Genomic DNA, 19665 nt, shown 5'->3' with positions numbered 1-19665 from the left:
AGCTCCCTCACTTTTCTGATCCCTGTCCTTCAATTTGTCAATGCTGTAACCCAAACAAGATATTGTCTCTATGTTTCAATTTCCTCACCTGTAGAAATCTCATTAGATGATTACCTGTGGGAGTACCCGGGTGGCTCAGTAGGTTAAGAGTCTGACTTCGGCTTAGGTCATCATCTCACGGTTCGTGGGTTCGAGCCCCACATCGGGCTCCATGCTGACAGCTCAGAGCCTGGAGCCTGCTTCAGATTCTGTGTCTCCCTCTGTCTCTGCCTCTCCCCTGCTCACACTCTCTGTCTCTCTCTCTCTCTCTGTCTCTCAAAAATAAATAAATATTAAAAAAAAAAATAAATTTCACATTTCAATTGGAAACAGTGAGCAGACAATGATCATATCATAGTCCAAAATTCCAACTAACTGAATAGACTTTGCAAATAAGCATTAGTTCAGAAATTTTAGTTTTAGAAACCTAACTTTAAAGGCTGTCTTTGATAACTGCTAGCTTTGTGACCTTGGACAATTAGTCAACTTTCCTGAGTTTCACTGTGTCATGTGTGAAGCAATGATAGTGACCATAGAGTTGTTAGGAGACCTAAATGGGATTATGCATGCAACAGGTTTATTGCAGTGGCTGACACAGAATATGTACACAAAAAATATTGTTGGTATTCGCTAATCATTACCATTATTTTTTTTTAAAAAATTTAACGTTTATTTATTTCTGAGAAACAGAAAGAGACAGAGTATGAGTGGGGTAAGGGCAGACAGAGAAAGAGACAGAATCCGAGGCAGGCTCTAAGCTCTGAGCTGTCAGCACAGAGCCTGACGCGGGGCTCGAACCCACGAACCGCAGGATCATGACCCGAGCCGAAGTCTGATGCTTAACTGACTGAGCCACCCAGATGCCCCTATTGCTACCAGTATTTGGATTCTATAAGGAAGAATAAGATATAGTCTTGGTTCTTAGAAGGTTTCGAATCTACCTTGGGAGAAAAACATGTTAAAGTGAAATAATAATTTAAAGTTGACATTTCAAATTGCTAAAATAGTGAACTTGAGGGAGTGCTATTGTCATGCAAACTATACTGTGTCTTTAAGCAAAGCACACTGCTGCTCCAGACCTCATTTTCCTCACCCGTAAAACAAAGTGGCTGGACTTTTCTAGAAATAACATTTTAGAAGTTCGTTAGAAATCTGAACAAACTGTCATCAGACCACAAAGTTAGAGGAAAATTGATAAACATGGAAAGTACCAGACAGATCAAGGCAAGAATGAGTAAATCTAGCTGGTTGGAGCACACTGTCCAAGTGGGGGAAATACTAGGAACAAAGGCAGACTGAATGCAGCTTCTGGAGGAATTCAGATGCCTTGCCAAGAGGTTTCAACGGTATTCTCTATGCAGTGGGCAGAGTTTTAGGAAGATTAATCTGCACTGGTAAGTCCGAAGGATTTGGGGCAAGAAATAGGCAGAGAGACCCATTATAAAGCTGTTATCATAGTCTAAGCTTAAACTGAACCAAGGGAGTAACAGAGAAATATAAGAACAGATAATCAAGGTATTATGAAGCCATTTGCACTTGACTGTCAATTGGATAGGACAGGCAAAGTCAAGTTGGCAGCAGATGATTGAAGATTGGAGGCCAGGAAACTGCTGATGAGTTAGGAAGGAGAACTAGTTTGGAGTAAGGGGCAGGGAATGAGGAATAGGCCTTAGAAATGTTTGATTTGTGTCATCAAAAACATAATTCAGGTAGACACAGCCAAAGGACAGGCAGCGAATGGGAAAAAGGAGGTGTGACAGAACTATAAATTTGGAAGTTATCTGCACAGAAGTGATAGCTGAAATAAAATTAATAGGCGAAATCTCAAAAAGACATTAGCAAACGGCTATACCCAGTGCCATCAGCTTTACTGTTTTCTTTTTAATATTTCAAATGGAGGGAGCATAGTATAGCTAACCTTAGTGAACGCAGTAAAATTAAAATCTTTCGTTTGGAGGATATAGTATAAGAGTTTCTTCTTTACTGTTTGCCTTCTTTATTTTAGTTACTAAAGTCCACATCTTAATTTGGGTTTCTCCAAAAGCCGATTCTCGGGTGGGGATTTGGCTTTAAGTACAGTGGTTTATTTAGGAGGCTATCACAGGAAACACTATGAGGCAGTAGGGAAACAGGAAAGTAAGAGGCTCAAGTCAGTAAAAAGGGCACTGATGAGGGGGTTACCACCGTGGGCAAGTGGAACTCAAGCTTGTTGGTGACCCCCTGATGGACAATATGGAACGTGTCTCAGAATGATCCTACTCAGGAGCGAGGAAGCTGGAATATTTATTCAACAACTCATTTGCTGAGGGTATTTCTTGGGGTGTTAATTCCATAGCACTTCCAGTCTGCAAGGGGGATGTAGTCAGAGAACAGCCTCAAGCAGGGACAAGAAGGAAATCATTGCCTTGCATTGGCACTGTCTTCAGGAGACTCCAATGTAAATGAAGGTGAAACGAAGGGCCAACAAAATCTGTTAGAATCATTTTGGTTTGCTTGTATGTCCTACACATATGGAATGAGGTGTAGTGGCATTTTCTAGGCAATAAGAAATCTCACGGTTAGGTCACTTTCATAAAGGGTAACGTCATTGTGACTTCTTAGGTTTCTAATGGACTTATATGTTATCTCCATATAGGAAATCAAATGATTACATAAATGTAAATGTTTTAAAGCAAAAGTCTGTGACAGGAGTTCATTTTTCCTTTGAAAATAAACAAAAGCATGTGTGTGCGCAGACAGATAAAAGCACCACAGTGTTTTATGTAGTCACACGTTCGAACCTTTTCTAGACAAGAACCTTCTATTGATATCAAAAGAAGCTGTACTCACAGGATATATAGATGTGTGGAGAATGACAACCCTGATTTTGTCTTGACATGACCTTATTGGATGTGTGGATAGAGAACAATTTTCCCAGCCAAAGGAATGTAATGGTTTCTTTCTTGGCATCCGGCCATGATATTCTGATTCTAGCATGCACATAAATATTAGTCACAAGGCATAAAACGACCCAGAGATGATGATTCTGACAAACCATCTATTTCTATTAGTGTGGCCACAGACGTAAATAACCTATCGTTTCTTCAATTGTTAGGTTCGCAATCTGCTTCGTCATTCCTGACAAAGTAAAAATAGTTTTCTCGGAAGTGTGCAGAAAATGCTTTCATGTGAAAATGCGGCTTCAAACAGTATAATCACTGTGCATATAAGTGTGATATCAGTTAGCTGAGAAGGAACCACAGCCATAGATCATAAGCAGTTTGTTTTTCATTAATGTGGACCAGCTGGCAGAATATCCTGCCAGGCCCCTTAGAAGACTGGATGTGGAAATAATTATTTACCAAGGTACAAACTGACAAGATTGCTATAGTGATGGATTGGCACACACGGAGCTCATAGATGATGAATTGAAATAAGTCTTCTTCCACTAAGAGATGCCTAATATCCACATAATTTGATTTATGAATTCTTTTGCATTATGGTTGACCTGATATATTTTGCAGAACTCCATTCAAGAAAAATAAAGTAAAAAGCAGAGTCAAAATTATACGGCATAATTCAATCCAAGAGATTCCCCAAGATAGTACATGGAACTCAGACTCTCTGAATGTTCAGAATGTTGAGTGTTTCTTCATAAGGCAACGATGACCACTAATCTACCAAAACATCATTGACAAATTGTCACAGAAGGCAGATGGAGAAAGACTTTGTGAGGCTGTTCTCTAGATTCTAGAGCCGTCCCAGTATATCCTATTGATACAACAGACATTTATGAACAGGTTGCTGTCAAAAAGCTACATTCTCTGAAGACAAAGTCAGCATTTATATATAAAAACACACCCACAGCAGAACGAGTTCTTCTTACTGTGCAAGATGATCTGTGGATGTAAATAAGGCATGCTAAAATACATATGTACTCGGGTTAGCGATGAGCTTTTTCATTTATAAAACTTGCATGATCAGTTCTTCTTTCCGGGTTCTAGGACCCAATTCTAATGTGTATATATGGTGGAGAGTGGGGGCGGGGGGTGTGCACAAAACCAAGCAATTCTCAAACACAAGCAGGGTGTCTGAGAATTTAACTCAATTCTCACATTATCCTCCGGGAGACAGCATCAGATTCCACAGACTAAGGACTCAGTCCTACCAGACCACCCTCCATTCCCCACCTCAGATGCTAGCCACAAGCCCCGGGCTGTTACCTGTGCCTGTGCTTCCAACCCACTGGCTACAGGTTGGAGGTTCCAAAGACCTCCTACTTAGGTTATTTGAATTTGCTAGAGTGGCTCACAGGTTTCAGAAAAAAACGCTTATTGATGTTTGCCAGTAAAGGATATGACAAAGGGGATGAGGAAATATATAGGGAGAGGTCTGGGGAAAGGGGCGGGGCTTCCATGCCCTCTGGAGGCCACCACTTACCCCAGTCTCCTGGTGTTCACCAACCCTGAAGCTCTCCACATTCAGTCCTTTTGGGTTTTTATGGAGGGTTCAAATCAGGATCTACTAAGTCATTGGCCAGACTGATTCAATCGCTAGCCCTCTCCCCTCCAGCAAGGTCAGGGGATGGAACAGAAAGTTCTTACCCTCTAATCACAGGGCTGGTCCTCCAGCCAATCAGCCTCTACCCTGGGGTGGGGTCCAAAAGCCACCTTCATTAACATAACAAAAGAGGATGCTCAGCCTAACATTTAAGAAATTCCAATGCCATGGGGAACTGTGAGCCACAAACTTCGGACCCAGACCAAATAAATACACTTGAGAAATATATTTTGGTCATTCAGATGACCAAATATAAATCACAATATCACAGTGCAACTGGGTAAAAACACCATACTTATCTTGATAGTAACCACATAGGAGTTTGGGCATTTTTATTTAATTCAAACCAGTCCCATGGGGCACCTGGATGGCTCAATCGATTAAGCGTCCGACTTCGCCTCAGGTCATGATCTCAGGTTCGTGGGTTCCAGCCCGCATGGGGCTCTATGCTGACAGCTCAGAGCCGGGAGCCTGCTTCCAATTCTGTGTCTCCCTCTCTCTGCCCCTCCCCCACCCGCACTCTGTCTCCCTCTGTCTCAAAAATAAATAAACATTAAAAAGAAATTAATTCAAACCAGTCCCTATATCCGCTTCTTGTAGATGGTAAGCGCGGTGCTGCCAGGGGGTCTGGCCTGGCTTTCTACTACTTAGAACACCTTTCAAGATTGAAGAAAAGTAACTGTTCCTTGAATGGCTGGAAGTCAATCAACCCTAATTATAGTTGACGAGGGAAAAAGTAAGGCCTCCGAAAAGAAGTTTTTAAAGCTTAGGTTGTATAGACGGTATTGTAAAGAGACTAAATAGCCGAGCAAGTTAATTTTCCAACCCTGGATCGTGTTTTCCAGGTAGGGGCCCTATCTCCTAGGGTCACCAGCTAGATCCCAAGACCTGACCTTTACTGCCCACCTGCTTGTATTCATTAACCTTTGTCTTACATGTTTTTCTTAAGCTCTTCTTTCCGGCTTATCTCTTAACTCACACATATGGAAAATGAAACCGCCCCTTGAGACCTCTGGCCAGCCCAGACCACCCAGACCCTTTTCAACTTAACCGCCCCCCCTGCCCCCCCACCACCACTCGAAGCTGCACAATGGACCGTGGAGTGACCTCTGAAATGACTGACAACTACCTTTACTTCATTATCATACTAAGATCTCCACCCAGGGAGGAGCACAGGCCTCATGACACAACATACAATGTATGTATAAGCATGTTTTTGGCACGACCTCATGCCCACCTCTGCATACAGTGACGAGGCTTCTCTCTCTAAACATTCATCCTAATCTTAAATAAAAGGAATGCATTCACCCTTGCTCCGGGAGTCACAGCTTTGAAAGTTATTCCCCGTGATCTCCTTATTTGCTGCAAATGAAGTTTTCTTTGTGTGACATCAGTTTCTGACTCACCAAGGAACGAACTCACGTTGGTTCGGTTATAATAGGAGCCTGAAACATCTCAAATACTGGTTGCAGCGCATTTTCTTTGGAATAAAATGAGTCAAGGAGATGGTTTCTCATATTCAAGAAGTACAGTAATCAAATACATTTAAAAAACCAGGATGTTTTTAAAGAAAAATTTGTTTGGAAAACTTTTTGATGGGATTGTCGAAGCACCTTCCTTCTCTCAGCTGTGAAAGTTTCATCTCCGATTTTATTACCTCAAAGCACATCCACAGAAAGAGTCTGTTCCTGTTTTCAAATATATTTTTGGAAGGAATCTTCCAAGATTCTATTGTCACATGAAAAAAATTAAAGGGTGTAATGATTGATAAGAGGATGTGGCTTAGGGAAAAGCCCACGAAGAATAAAAAATAATACAAATGTAAGAAAACTAAAATAAAGATAAAAGCGAGAGGGAGAGGGACTCAACAAGGCTTCTAATTATAAAGTAAAGAGGGTGGAAGAGAGAGGGAAGTTGATTTAGTAAAGCAATGATAGGTAACAAAAAGATGAAGGCCTTCAAAGTGCGCTGCACTGGGAATTGGCAGAATTGGGGTCTAATCTAAGCTGTGCGTTTAAGCAAATGTAGACATTCACACCACCCTTCTGTCAAATGAGGGAATATACAAAGTTAGATTTCCCTTTCAACTCAGACATACAAACTCTACAAGACTGTTCGAACATTCGGAGTTTAGTTCTCCAAGTTTTCAAATTCAGAAACAATGGTGCTCAGTCTATGGGACTGTACCGCAAATTAGGAAAAATTATTTTCCAATAAAAAATGCATATAGCTACCACTTTCTTGGGCTGTATTTCAAATGCAAACTATTTTGAGTGAATTCCATTTTAAAACGTTTAAACATCTAGAGGGTTTACACTTCTGTGATGACACACGAAAAAAACTTTTTTTACTTTTGAATAATCCTTCTTATGACACATAGACCTTATTTTTATCAGTTTTAAAGAGAAAGCCTGCTACATTTCCTACAGAGGCAAGGCTTCACCCAGTAGATATCATAGCCCCAAGGCCTGTACCACATTATGCAGGGCTGAGGCCTCCTGCCCTACTCTGCTCTAACTCACAGGGGAGGAGTTAGACAAAATAAAACTTCCACTTACCCCAGTGACTTGCTAAGCATCTTAAATGTAAATCTAATTTTGAATTGTATGCAAAATTGACTCCGAAATAAGTCTTTCATGTGGGCAAACTGAACAAATTTTGATCCGATCATATCGCCCTTCTTCTTCCACATACTTCCTTCCAGTTGCTCTCACTCTTGACGGGACCCTCAGCAAAATTCCAGAACCCTGAGATTCCAGAGAGATGCTCTGGCTTGCCATTGATTCTACTGACAGTTGAGTCATCTCCAGAACCACTCTCCCCAGGACCCACTCGGCGGTTCAAGAGTTGACATTCTGGTAACAAGTAAAACTAAACTAAACTAAATCAGGGCTCCGCGTTTTCGTCAATACCAGAGGTTGCAAACTTTTTACCGGCACGACTGATGCCTCTCTTGCCCTTAAGCCCCGCGCAACCCCCCGCCGGTTTCTGTCCCATCAAACTCCAAAATCCACTCCAAACCCCTTCCCTGTGGCCGGTCTCCATGGCTACTGCTGTGGGTGGAGCTAGCATCATCTGGCACCTCCGAGCCGGGAAGGCTGCCGGTCTGCTGCCTCTGCCTCCACCCTTCCCTGTAAAGTCCTGTCTCTTCTCGGCTGCCAGTGATCCTTTCAAAAATCCCATCTCTGTTTGTTTTTTTTTTTAATTATGTATCAGAATTCATTGTGATGTAAAGTTGTATGTATTTTAACTAACTCAGAGAGTCCCATCTTTACCACCCAAGGATCATACAAAACCCTTCTGTTGGCCTAGAATTCCCCTGTGCATCCCCTTTGTTGTCAATCACCACTTCCTCAGCAAGCTTGTAGCCACAATGATCTGTTTTCTGTATTTATCGTTTTGCCTTTTCCAGAACACCATATGAATAGCATCATGCAATGATGTCTTCTAAAATGGCTGTACCATTTTTTCACTAAAACAAGCAAAGAATGAGAGTTCATGTTGGTCCACATCCTTGTCAGCATTTGGTGTTTTCAGTGGCTTTGATTTTAGCCATTCTAATGAGTGTGGTGGTATTTCATTGTTGTTTTACTTTTAAAGTCCCTGATGACATATTACTTTGAGCATCTTTTCATACGCTTATTTGCAATCCGTACATATTCTTTGGTGGGTCATCTCTTTGGATCTTTGGCCCATTTTTAAATTGGGTTGTTTGTTTTCTTATTGTTGAGTTTTGAGGGTTCTGTGTATATTTTGTATACATATCCTTAATCAGATCTATATTTGGCAAAGCTTTAATCCTGTTTCTGCTTTGTCCTTTCATTTTCTCGACAGCGCATTTGACAGAGCAGAAGCTTTACATTTTAATGATGTTCAACTTCTCAGTCTTTCCTTTCATGGATGTATCTAAAAAGTCATCACCAAAACCAAGGTCACTTATGTTTTCTGTCATGTTATCTTCTATGGGTTTAAAGTTTTGCATTTTGCATGTAGGTCTGTCTATTTTTCACTAATTTTTGTGAACTGTGTAAGGTCTGTGTCTTTTTTGGGGGCAGAGGGGACATGGATGTCCAGTTCTTTCAGCACCATTTGTTCATGTGTTGAAAAGGCTATTCTTTCTTTTTCTTTTTCAAGTGTTTTGCTTATTTGTTTGTTTGTCTGAGAAACAAAACAGAGTGCAAGCGGGGAAGGTGCAGAGGGGGACAGAGAGAGAATCCCAAGCAGGCTCCATACTCAGTGCAGAGCTCAATGCCTGGGTTCACCTTACCGCCGCGAGATCATGACCTGAGCCGAAATCAAGAACTGGACGGTTGACCAACTGAGGAAAGGGCTATTTTTTCTTAATTGAAATGCTTTTGCTCCTTTGTCAAAGGTCAGTTGACTATATTTGTGCAGGTCTGTTTCTGGGTTCTCAATTGTGTTTCTTCGATTTGTCTGTTCTTTCATCAAAATCACACTGTCTTGATACTGTAATTTTAGAATATCTCTTCAAGTTGAGTAGTGTCAGCTTGCTGACTTTCTTCTTCTCCTTCAAATGTGCTGGCAATTCTGAATCCTTTGGCTCTCCACATAAACTTTACAATCAGTTGGTTGCTATCCACAAAATAACTTGGGATTTTGGTTGAGATGGCATAGAATTTATAGATCAAGTTGGGAAGGAGTAATATTTTAAGAATATTGAGTCTTCCTTCCATGAACATGAAACATTGTTCCATTTATTTAGATTTCCTTTGATTTCGTCGATCACAGTTTTATGGTTTTCCTTATACAGATATTGTACTTATTTTGTTGGGTTTCTAAAAAAAAATTTAAAACTAAAATAAATTTGAAAAGATCACACTGCCAAATTTTAAGATTCACTGTAATGGTATAGTGACCAATACAGACTGGTATTGGTTAAGGATAGACATGTATGTTAATGGAAAAGAGCAGAGAGTCCAGAAGAAGACCCCAATATGGCTCATGGAGTTTTTACAAAGGTTTAAAGACAATTAAATTGAGAAATGTTAGAGTTTTGAGTAAATGATATCAGAGTAATGGAACATCTATATGCCAAAAAATCTACCTAAACCTCACCCTTTATATAAAAACAAATGCAAAATGGATCATCAAACCAAATGGTAAATTAAAAGTTATAAAATCTTTAAAAGAAAACACAGGGGGAAATTTTATGACCTGGAGTTAGGCAAACACGTATTAAACATGACATTAAGGATTTTTCATAAAGATAAAAAAAAAGATATGTTAGGCTTCCTCAATATTAATTTTTTTAATGTTCATTTATTTTTGAGAGCGACTGAGTGTGAGTGGCAGAGGGGCAGAGAGAGAGGGAGACATAGAATCTGAAGCAGGCTCCAGGCTCTGAGCTGTCAGCACAGAGCCTGACGCAGAGCTCCAAGCAGGGCTCAAACTCACAGAGTGGGAGATCACAACCTGAGCCGAAGTCAGACGCTTAACTGACTGACTGAGTCACCCAGGTGCCCCAGGCTTCCTCAATATTAAAAAATATTCCTTTTCCAGGCCTGACAGCAAAGAAGGGTCCCTTCCTTTCTGCTGACCTGAGTACGGTCCCTCCGGCCAAGGCCACCATCTCTGGGAGACACCAGAGAAGGAAGTCAAGGGGATAAAGAAAGGTGTCCCTGCCTGATATCCAAGAACGGGGCCTCTCAGGGCTGACAGTAGGGGCAAATTTCTTTGAGGTACTGTCTGTCTGTGGTGAGAGGTTCCCTCTGTCCTTCCTCTAGGTCCTCCCCTTAATGCATGGCAGAGTCTAGGACTTCTAGCTCTGTGGAACTGAGGCCTTTTCCCTTACGAAAAATAAAAATAAAAAAGAAAAAAGCTGCACCTCCCTCAGGCTCCCCAGATGAAAGTCCATAAGCACCACTCCCAGGGGACACTGCCTGGGACTTCCCACAGCTGACAGCAGGAACAAGGTAGGGCTGGAGCGCCCTCTATCTGTGGTGAAAGGTCCCCTCAGTCCTTCCTGTGTAACCACCCCTTGATGATTGCCCAGAATCAGAGGAAAAAGAAAAATGGCATTTTTTTTAAGCTGTAAAATTCCTTAAAAAAAAATCAAGGGGGAAATCTTATCACTTAGAATTAGGCAAAAGTATCTCAAAAATGACACCCAAAACTTAATTCGAAAAGAAACAATGATGCATCAGGCATCCTCAATATTAAAAAAACCAAATCACTCTGAGAAAGACACTCTTAACAGCAGAAAAAGACAAGCTACAGACTGAAAAAAAAATGCAAATCATACACACATCAAAAGACCTATATCCAATATGTAAAGGGTTCTCAAAATTCAAAAATTAGAAAACAACCCAATTTTAAAAATGGGCAAAATACATCATTGGACACTTCACTAAAACTGACATACAGTTTCAGATTAGCACATGAAAAATTCTCCTCCGTGATCAGCCAATAGAGAGAAGCAAATTACAAAGACAGTAGGACGCAAAGTAGGACGCAACATACTTTTGAGAATTGCCAAAAACTCACTGACAATAAGTGTGAGCACGGCTGAAGAACAACTTGATTGCTCGTGCACCACCCTTGTGAGTTCAAGCTTGTGCGGTCACTGTAGGCAATGACTTGGTAACTTCTTATAAATGTACACTTCACTATTTGATTCAGCAATCCCACCTGCGAGAAATAAAAATGTACGTTCACACAAAAACACACGAATGTTTATAGCATCTCTATTCACATTTGCCAAAAGCTGGAAACAACTCAAATGTCCTTCCACGGATGAGTGGATTAACAAACTGAGGTGCATCCTTATAATGGAACACTACAGACCAACGAAAAGGAATGAACTATTGAAAAATCTAGCAATTTGGTAAATTCCTTGGGCCTCACCTTGTAGTCAACCACCCACACAGACCCAAGTTCCTGGAACTATGATTTGTTTTCTGTGTCTATCTTCTTACTTTTTCCAGAATGTCATGTAAATACTGTCTTCTAAACTTTAGACGGAATGTATTTTAAACAACTTATCTCATAGCTTGTTAAAATCCGACCTAAACAGAATAGTTCTTCTCTTATGTATGTCACTTTTATAATACAATGTCTCCACTTTATTTACCTGCATGAATATAAAATGTAAAGTCAAGCAATGTGAAGAGACCCATATCGTACTTGTCTGGCACTACATGTAGGTCATACAATCTTATTATCCAAGTTAATTTAATAAAATAATAAGACTTTATATCTGTATTTACCTGTTGGTTGTATACTCTTAAAATTCTAGCAAGTCAAATCTGGCTTTGATAAAGATTTTTCCCAATTGTGTAGTGTTCTCTTACATATTCTGTTATTTATTTCATGCAATATTGAATTGTTACATAAATTTCATTGCTAGAATAATGTAATATGCACCAGCTTTTAATATTATTAAAAATATATCTTACATTAAAAAAATTGGCTGTGTATTTTTCATTCCAACCAGCAATGAATGAGAATTCTGTTAGCTCCATAGCCTCTCCTGTATTTGATATTTTCAGATTTTTGTATTTTACTTATTGCAATTAGTATACAGTTGAATCTCATTGAAATTTCATTTGCATTTCCCTAATGACAAACGATGTTGAGAATCATTTCAAATGTTTTTGTGATCCCTATATCCTCTGTGGTGAAGTGTCTTTTTAAATCATCTACATATTTTTAAATTAATAGATCTTATTTTTCAGAGTTTTGTTAGGTTTGCAAAAACTTGATCAGAAAACAGGGAGGGTTCCCACATACCCACTCCCACCCCCGACAGTTTCCCCTATTATTAACATCTAGTAATATTGTAATACATGCGGTTAAATTCGATAAACCCATATGGATACATTACTATCAATTGAAGCCCACAGTTTACATCAGGGTTGACTCTGTGTGTCATATGTTCTACAGGACTTGACAAATGCATAATGTTATGCATCTACCACTATGTATCATACGGAATAGTTTCACCACCCTAAAACTCTTGTGTGCTCCACATTTCTGTCTCTCCAGCCCTCCCTCCCCTGAATTCTTGGTAACCACTGATCATTCTTTACTGTCTCCATATAGCTGCGCCTCTTCCAGAATATCATACAGTTGAGACGATACACTATATAGTCTTTTTTTTCATATTAAAGAAAAACTTTTGGTTCATTTATTTATTTATTTAGAAAGAGGGTGATTGAGAGGGAGAGAGAGAAACCAAGCAGGTTCCACGCTCAGCATGGAGCCCGATGTGGGGCTCGATCCCACGACCATGAGATCATGACCTGAGCCAAAATCAAGAGTCAGACGCCTAACCTTACTGAGCCACCCAGTCGCCCCTAAAAACTTTTCATTTTTGAAAACAGACAGGATACAGTAGTAGTGAACCCCCATATACCCATTACTTAGATTCTACAATTTCAAGATTTTGATAGCACCTTATAATTGAATAAGTTCAAGACTATTTCAATTCAGCATATGTGGAAATCCTGGATGGCCTTAAAAATACTAAGATGTATAGATATCTTCGCTCACCATGTCTGTCCTAGACATCCAATCAACATGGCCAGATCCCTTCTATACATCCCTCCCTCAAATATAAGTTTCAAAGATATTTTGCGCCTTTATAAATAAAAAAAAAATTAATTATGCTAAAGTATTTATAACCAAATTTACCATTTTTACTATTTTTAAGGGTATAGTTCCGGGGCATTAAGTGCAGTCACATTGTTGTGCAACTATCATTACAACCCATCACCAGAAGTTTTTCATCTTCTCAAACTGAAACTCTTGTACCCATTAAACAATATCTCCTCATTGCCCGCAACCCTTAACCCTCGCAATCACCCTTTTACTCTCTATCTTATGAATTTGACTAAGACAGGTATCTCATAGGAGGTAACATACAGTATTTATCCTATTGTGATTGGCTTATTTCCCTTAGCATAAGGTTTTCAAGGTTCATCTATGTTGTAGCATGTATTAAGATTTCCTTCTTTTTAAATTTTTTTTTTTCAACGTTTATTTATTTTGGGGACAGAGAGAGACAGAGCATGAACAGGGGAGGGGCAGAGAGAGAGGGAGACACAGAATCGGAAACAGGCTCCAGGCTCTGGGCCATCAGCCCAGAGCCTGACGCGGGGCTCGAACTCACGGACCGCGAGATCGTGACCTGGCCGAAGTCGGACGCTTAACCGACTGCGCCACCCAGGCGCCCCAAGATTTCCTTCTTTTTAAAGGCCGAATAACTATTCTGTGGTGTACATTTATCTGTTGATGGGCATTTGAGCTGTTTCTGCCTGTTAGCTTTTGGGAATAATGCTTTTATGTATGCAAGTGTACAAATATCTTCATGACTCACTGTTTTCACCTCTTTGGGGGTATGTACCCAGAAGTGGAATTATTGGATCATTTGATTATTTTATGTTTAATTTTTTTCTGAAACCACCATACTGTGTTCTACAGAGGCTACAGTCTTTTCTATTAATGAACACAGCATTTTTTTTTTTTTTTTCGTTTATTTGGAGTGAGGGGCAGCAGAGTACCAACTGGTTGGTCTTGCTTTGGACCACCTAGTTCAGTGTCATTATTATGGTGGAAGAGGCCCAGCTTACTAATGGACCCTGGTAATACTACTCTTGGGGAAGAATCAAAGAACCACAGGTTGGGGGTCGGAAGGTCAGCTCTCTGCTTGGACCATCTATTCCTTCCTGCAGGGGAATCATTGCCTGATTCTGCCGGGAAGGTGATGGAAGCCCAATTCCCTGCTAAGATTTGACAACATCACCCACAACAGAGAATCAGAGCACCACCAACTTCAGCCAGGCAGGGATGAATATGACTGCAGATGATGCATTTATGAAAAATTATATATGCAAATAAATTAAAATAAATTTATAAAAAAGAAAATATAAAATGAATTGCTTGTAAAAAAAAAAAAAAGCCCCAAGGTTTTAAAGAGTCTTGATCATAGGAGAAGGCCACCTACTGAACACATTTTCCTCATTTTAATCGGAAATGAAACAAAATGAGCTTTTCTGTGACCTTTAGGGATAATTGTGTGGATTTCCGCAAATGATTGATTGCTGAAAGCACATAAGCTCATGTTTTTTGGCCTTAGAGGAGCCCGAGACTTCCTTTGTGCATATGGGTTCTTTAATCTTACAGAAAAAACAGCTGCATGCCCTTTGACATTTTCTGATGACAGCAGACTTCAGTGCTATTGTTCCTTTTTCTCTATTAAGTAATATTACCAAGAAATATCGAGAATGGCGTATATGTTTCCCTGAAAAACCTTAAGTGTTTGAATGCATGAAGTGTAATAGTCATTCAAAATGGTAGTTAATATTCCTGCTACAATTATTCTAAATGTATTCTGCCCCCTGACAGTAGTCACTGAGTGTATAATCATTCATTAATCACGCTTTTTTTTTTTTTTCAAGATACACAGTCTAAGAATCTACTATGTGCTCAGGACACATCAGTGAAAATCCCCTACCCTTTGGGACTACATATTATAATGGAGAGTAATACAATTAACACACAAGCCAGATACTTTCATAGAGTCATAAGGATTATGGGGGAAAAAAGGTAAGTAAATAAAAAAAGATGGGGTGAGACTGGGGCCTCTTTCAGGCAGGGTGTCGAGAAAGTCTCTGAGTGGGTGACACTGAGCAGAGACTTGAATAGTGGGGAAAAGAGCCATCTGAAATCTGGGGGAAGAGCATTTCAGGCAGAGAGAAACCAAGGATAAGAGCCCTGAGGCCGGAACAATCTCGACGTGTTAAAGGAGCTGGGAAAGTTCTTGTATGACTGCAGAAGCAGGCGATAGGGAGAGAGTGGGAGGAGGGGAGTCCAGGGGGCAGCAAGAACCAGAACAGACCTTTGAAAAGGGAAATGGACTAGAATTCTATTTTGAATTCCTTATATGGGATTCTCTGCAGATCTTGCATCATATTCACGATATTTCCAATGATAAAAAATAGTCATGCTTTGAGGATGGCTTTTGTGTTTGAAAAACTATTTTATGCCTAAGGCTACTGCTACTAGCTAGCCCCCAAATATTGCCATTTCGTGGATAAATGTGTTTTGCTTTTAAAACAAGGAGAAGATTTTTCTAGTGTCACTATTAGAGTCAACTCTAGCAGACACGGCCAATTAAAGTCACTTTGACAGATAGTTACTGGATGTTTTCTAAGTGGCGGTGTGCTATTATACATTACAGGAAAGAAGATACACGAGGCACAAAAGTACACAGATACTGAAAACAGAGGTCAGAACCCAAATGCTATAGGACAGGTACCAGTGGCTAGACATTTTCTGAAGAGAAAGAAGTTCGAGCTTCTGGAGAGCAAGAGGGATCAGGAAAGGGTCTATGATAAGACAGACGGGTGTTTGGCCTAAGTCTTTAAGCTGGGGTAGGACCTTGAGAAGAGAAAATGGTAATTGCGTGAAGATGTGCATAGAAGGCAAAGAAAAGCTCCAGGGGCTGGAGTATAACGTTAGGGGGAAAGACGGGAAATATTCCATTGGTAAGGTAGTTGTGAGACGTACTCTGAAGGACCTTGAGTATCGTGTCAAACGATCCGTTTTTAGTTTCCCAGGCAATAAGAAATCATGGAATGTTTTTGAGTGGGGGGGGGGGGCATCAATGCAATACTCCTTGAAAAGATAAACATGGCAGTAGTATAAAATGGATTAAGGCAAGGAGCCCAGAGAGCAGGCTGATGTTGTAGATGAGGCAAGTGGAAGCATGAGTCTGGACTAGTGTGGTGTTCACCAGAAAAGGGAAGGAGGCAGAAGTAGCAAAAGATTATCACGACTGCTGACAATCAGATCAGAAGATGGGAAAGGAAGCTCTCAGATTACTTTAAAATTTTCACTCAGATAAGATTCCAATTTATCATAACCAAGAGAGCCCAGCATAAGTCGGGCTGTAGTGAAGGTCTGTGTTATTCAGGGAGAAGTTGGCTTCAGTTTGGGACTCAGTGTCTCCAACAAGATGACAGAACATCTAACATCTTTGCTATGTTCTCTCTCTAGAAACTGAAACTGCCGAACGTCCAGCGTACAATAGAATAGTTACGAGCCTGGACCCTTTGCGCAGAATGCACCAGTTCAAATCCTAGCTCAGGCACTTGCCGGATCTGTGATTTGGGCAAATGAGGTGACCTCTCTGTCCCTCAATTTCTGTGTCTGTAAAATAGAGAAAATAATTTTATATATCTCAATGCTTGTTGTGAGGATTGTGTACACACATATACAAACATACATATGCATGCATATGTGCAAATCATATATTGTAGAGGATATACAGTTATATGTAATATATATTAACTTTATATATAATATGTGCCAAATATTAATTAAATTTTTTTAAATGTTTAGTTTTGAGAGAGAGAGTGAGACAGAGCGTGAGCAGGGGAGGACCAGAGAGAGGGAGACACAAAATCGGAAGCAGGCTCCAGGCTCCGAGCTGCCAGCACATAGCCCAACGCGGGGCTCGAACTACAAACCGCAAAAACATGACCTGAGCCTAAGTTGGATGCCAAACCGACTGAGCCACCCGGGCGCCCCCAAATATTAATTATACATACACATTGTATCCTTACAAGAAACCTAGGAGGTATATATCTTATAAGATATGGCATAGTGTTGACAGACTATATATATATATATATATGTACATTATAATATATATGTTACATAACTACTCACACACTGTTTCTTATTAGAAGACTCATAAATAGGAGAGGAAGAAGGAAATATTGTCATTAAAGGGTAGAGGAAGAACAGTGAGAAAGAGATACAGAAATAGCTGAGGAGAGGAATGCAAAATTCCTCTGACAATTCCAGTCAAATGAGGAAAGAGTGAAGGATGCTGGGTTTGGAAATCAGAAGGTCCGTGGTGACTTTAGTAGATTGCTGGAAGCCGAGCTGTCCCAGCCTGAGTGGCAGGGCCCAGGCTGTGGACGGATTGGTGACTGCAGGGCGGCCGGCCGACAGGGAAGCTTCTGGTCCTCCCGCTTTTAGGTAATTTGGCCTTAAAACTACCTGGGGTATTGCCTGTTGGGGAATTGCGCTCGGCAGGCCCCCTGGGAAAAGAACCGTTAGAGAAGAAAATAAGGTTCCGTAAGAAACTGTGCGGCCTTACGTTTAGCCCTTGCCATTCCCTATGGAGACTCCTCTACTTGCAGGAAGGAGAGCCTCATACAGTTGCCAGCAAAGGCGGCCAACGAAGGAGAGACATATGGATCCGAAAGCCGCACTCCGGCAACTAAGGAGTGTATCTCTGGGCACAGGTGACTTCAGCCCCTAGGCCCACCCGGCCCCCCAGAGGCATTCCAGATGATGACTGAACCTAGTCTGTTAAGGTACAGAATGGTTCATTGGTTCCTAGGTGCATTGTCTCTCTGAGAATGTGTGAGGCGTAGGTTTCTAAGGCTTTTTCGGCCCCTTTCTGGCACCGCGGACCGAGGCAAACACATTGTTCTTCTGGCCTCAAGAGGTTAGGAGGTCATGTCCCTGTCACTGTTCCACTTGAGGTGTTGAGAAGTGGAGGGCCTTTCACGAGAACAGCGAAGCAAATGCTTTGTAGATTATAGATAAATGCAGATGCATAATGGAATAATGTAAGAAATTAATCTATAATCAAAGGGTATGTGGGAGTGTTAGGGGAAAATCACCATGTCATTTCTTAAAGGTTGTGTACACATAGGAACATTTTCAAAATTAGGGAATGTTAGAAAAACATAGATGACGTATGTTACAAGGAAATCACTAGCATACATAATGCCACGTTTCCTGCAATAAAGGGGCCAGTTCAACACACTGCTGTTGTCTGTGGCCATTTTTTATTTTTTGTTTTTATTTTGGTTTTTTATTTTAGCTTTTTATTTTAGTTTTTTATTTTAGTTTTGTTTTATTTTCACTTTTTCGCCAACACCGTTCATCCTTCGGGAACCCCTGGACCTGCTGGAGCTGGACTCCGGCAGTAGATCAGTTAGTTTCAGTAGAGTGGCGTGGATAGAAGTCAGATTTCCAAAGGATAATGAGGTACGTGCTGAGAAAGGACAGAAAATAAATTGACCTTTTTGTGAGGTTGATCCTGGAAGTGTGGATCAATCAGAAAATATTCTGTGTTTCTTTGAAAAAGAGATAGTTGATTGAAGAAGACATAAAAAAAATGGAAAAATATTCCATACTCATGGATTGAAAGAACAAGTATTGTCAAAATGTCGATACTAGCCAAAGCAATCTACATATTCAATGCAATGTCTATCAAAATAACACCAGGATTCTTCACAGAGCTAGAACAAACAATCCTAAAATTTGTATGGAACCACAAAAGACCCTGAATAGCCAAAGCAATCTTGAAAAAGAAAACCGAAGCTGTAGGCATCACAATCCTAACCTTCAAGATGTATTACAAAGCTTAATCATCAAGACAGTGTGGTACTGTCACAAAAACAGACACTTGGATCAATGGAACAGAATACAGAACCCAGAAATGAACCCACAACTAATTGTATGGGCAACTAATCTTTGACAAAGCAGGAAAGAATATCCAATGGAATAAAGACAGTCTCTTCAGCAAGTGGTACTGGGAAAACTGGACGGCCACATGCAGAAGAATGAACCTGGACCACTTTCTTACACCATACACAAAAATAAACTCAAAATGAATGAAAGTCCTAAACGTGAGACAGGAAGCCATCATAATCCTCAAGGATAAAGCAGGTAAAAACCTCTTTGACCTCGGCCACAGCAACTTCTTACTCAACACGTCTTTGGAGGCAAGGGAAACAAAAGCAAAAATGAACTACTGGGACCTCATCAAGATAAAAAGCTTTTGCACAGTGAAGGAAACAATCAGCAAAACTAAAAGGCAACTGATGGAATGGGAGAAGATATTCGCAAATGACATGCCAGACAAAGGGTTAGTATCCAAAATCTACAAAGAACTTATCAAACTCAACACCTAAAAAACAAATAATCCAGTGAAGAAATGGGCAAAAGACATGAATAGACACTTTTCCAAAGAAGACATGAAAAACATGATGCTCAACATCACTCATCATCACAGAAATACAAATTAAAACCACAATGAGA

Source organism: Prionailurus bengalensis, chromosome X, assembly GCF_016509475.1.
Source record: "Prionailurus bengalensis isolate Pbe53 chromosome X, Fcat_Pben_1.1_paternal_pri, whole genome shotgun sequence".
Classification (NCBI taxonomy): domain Eukaryota; kingdom Metazoa; phylum Chordata; class Mammalia; order Carnivora; family Felidae; genus Prionailurus; species Prionailurus bengalensis.
Note: the sequence above shows the minus strand (reverse complement) of the source record.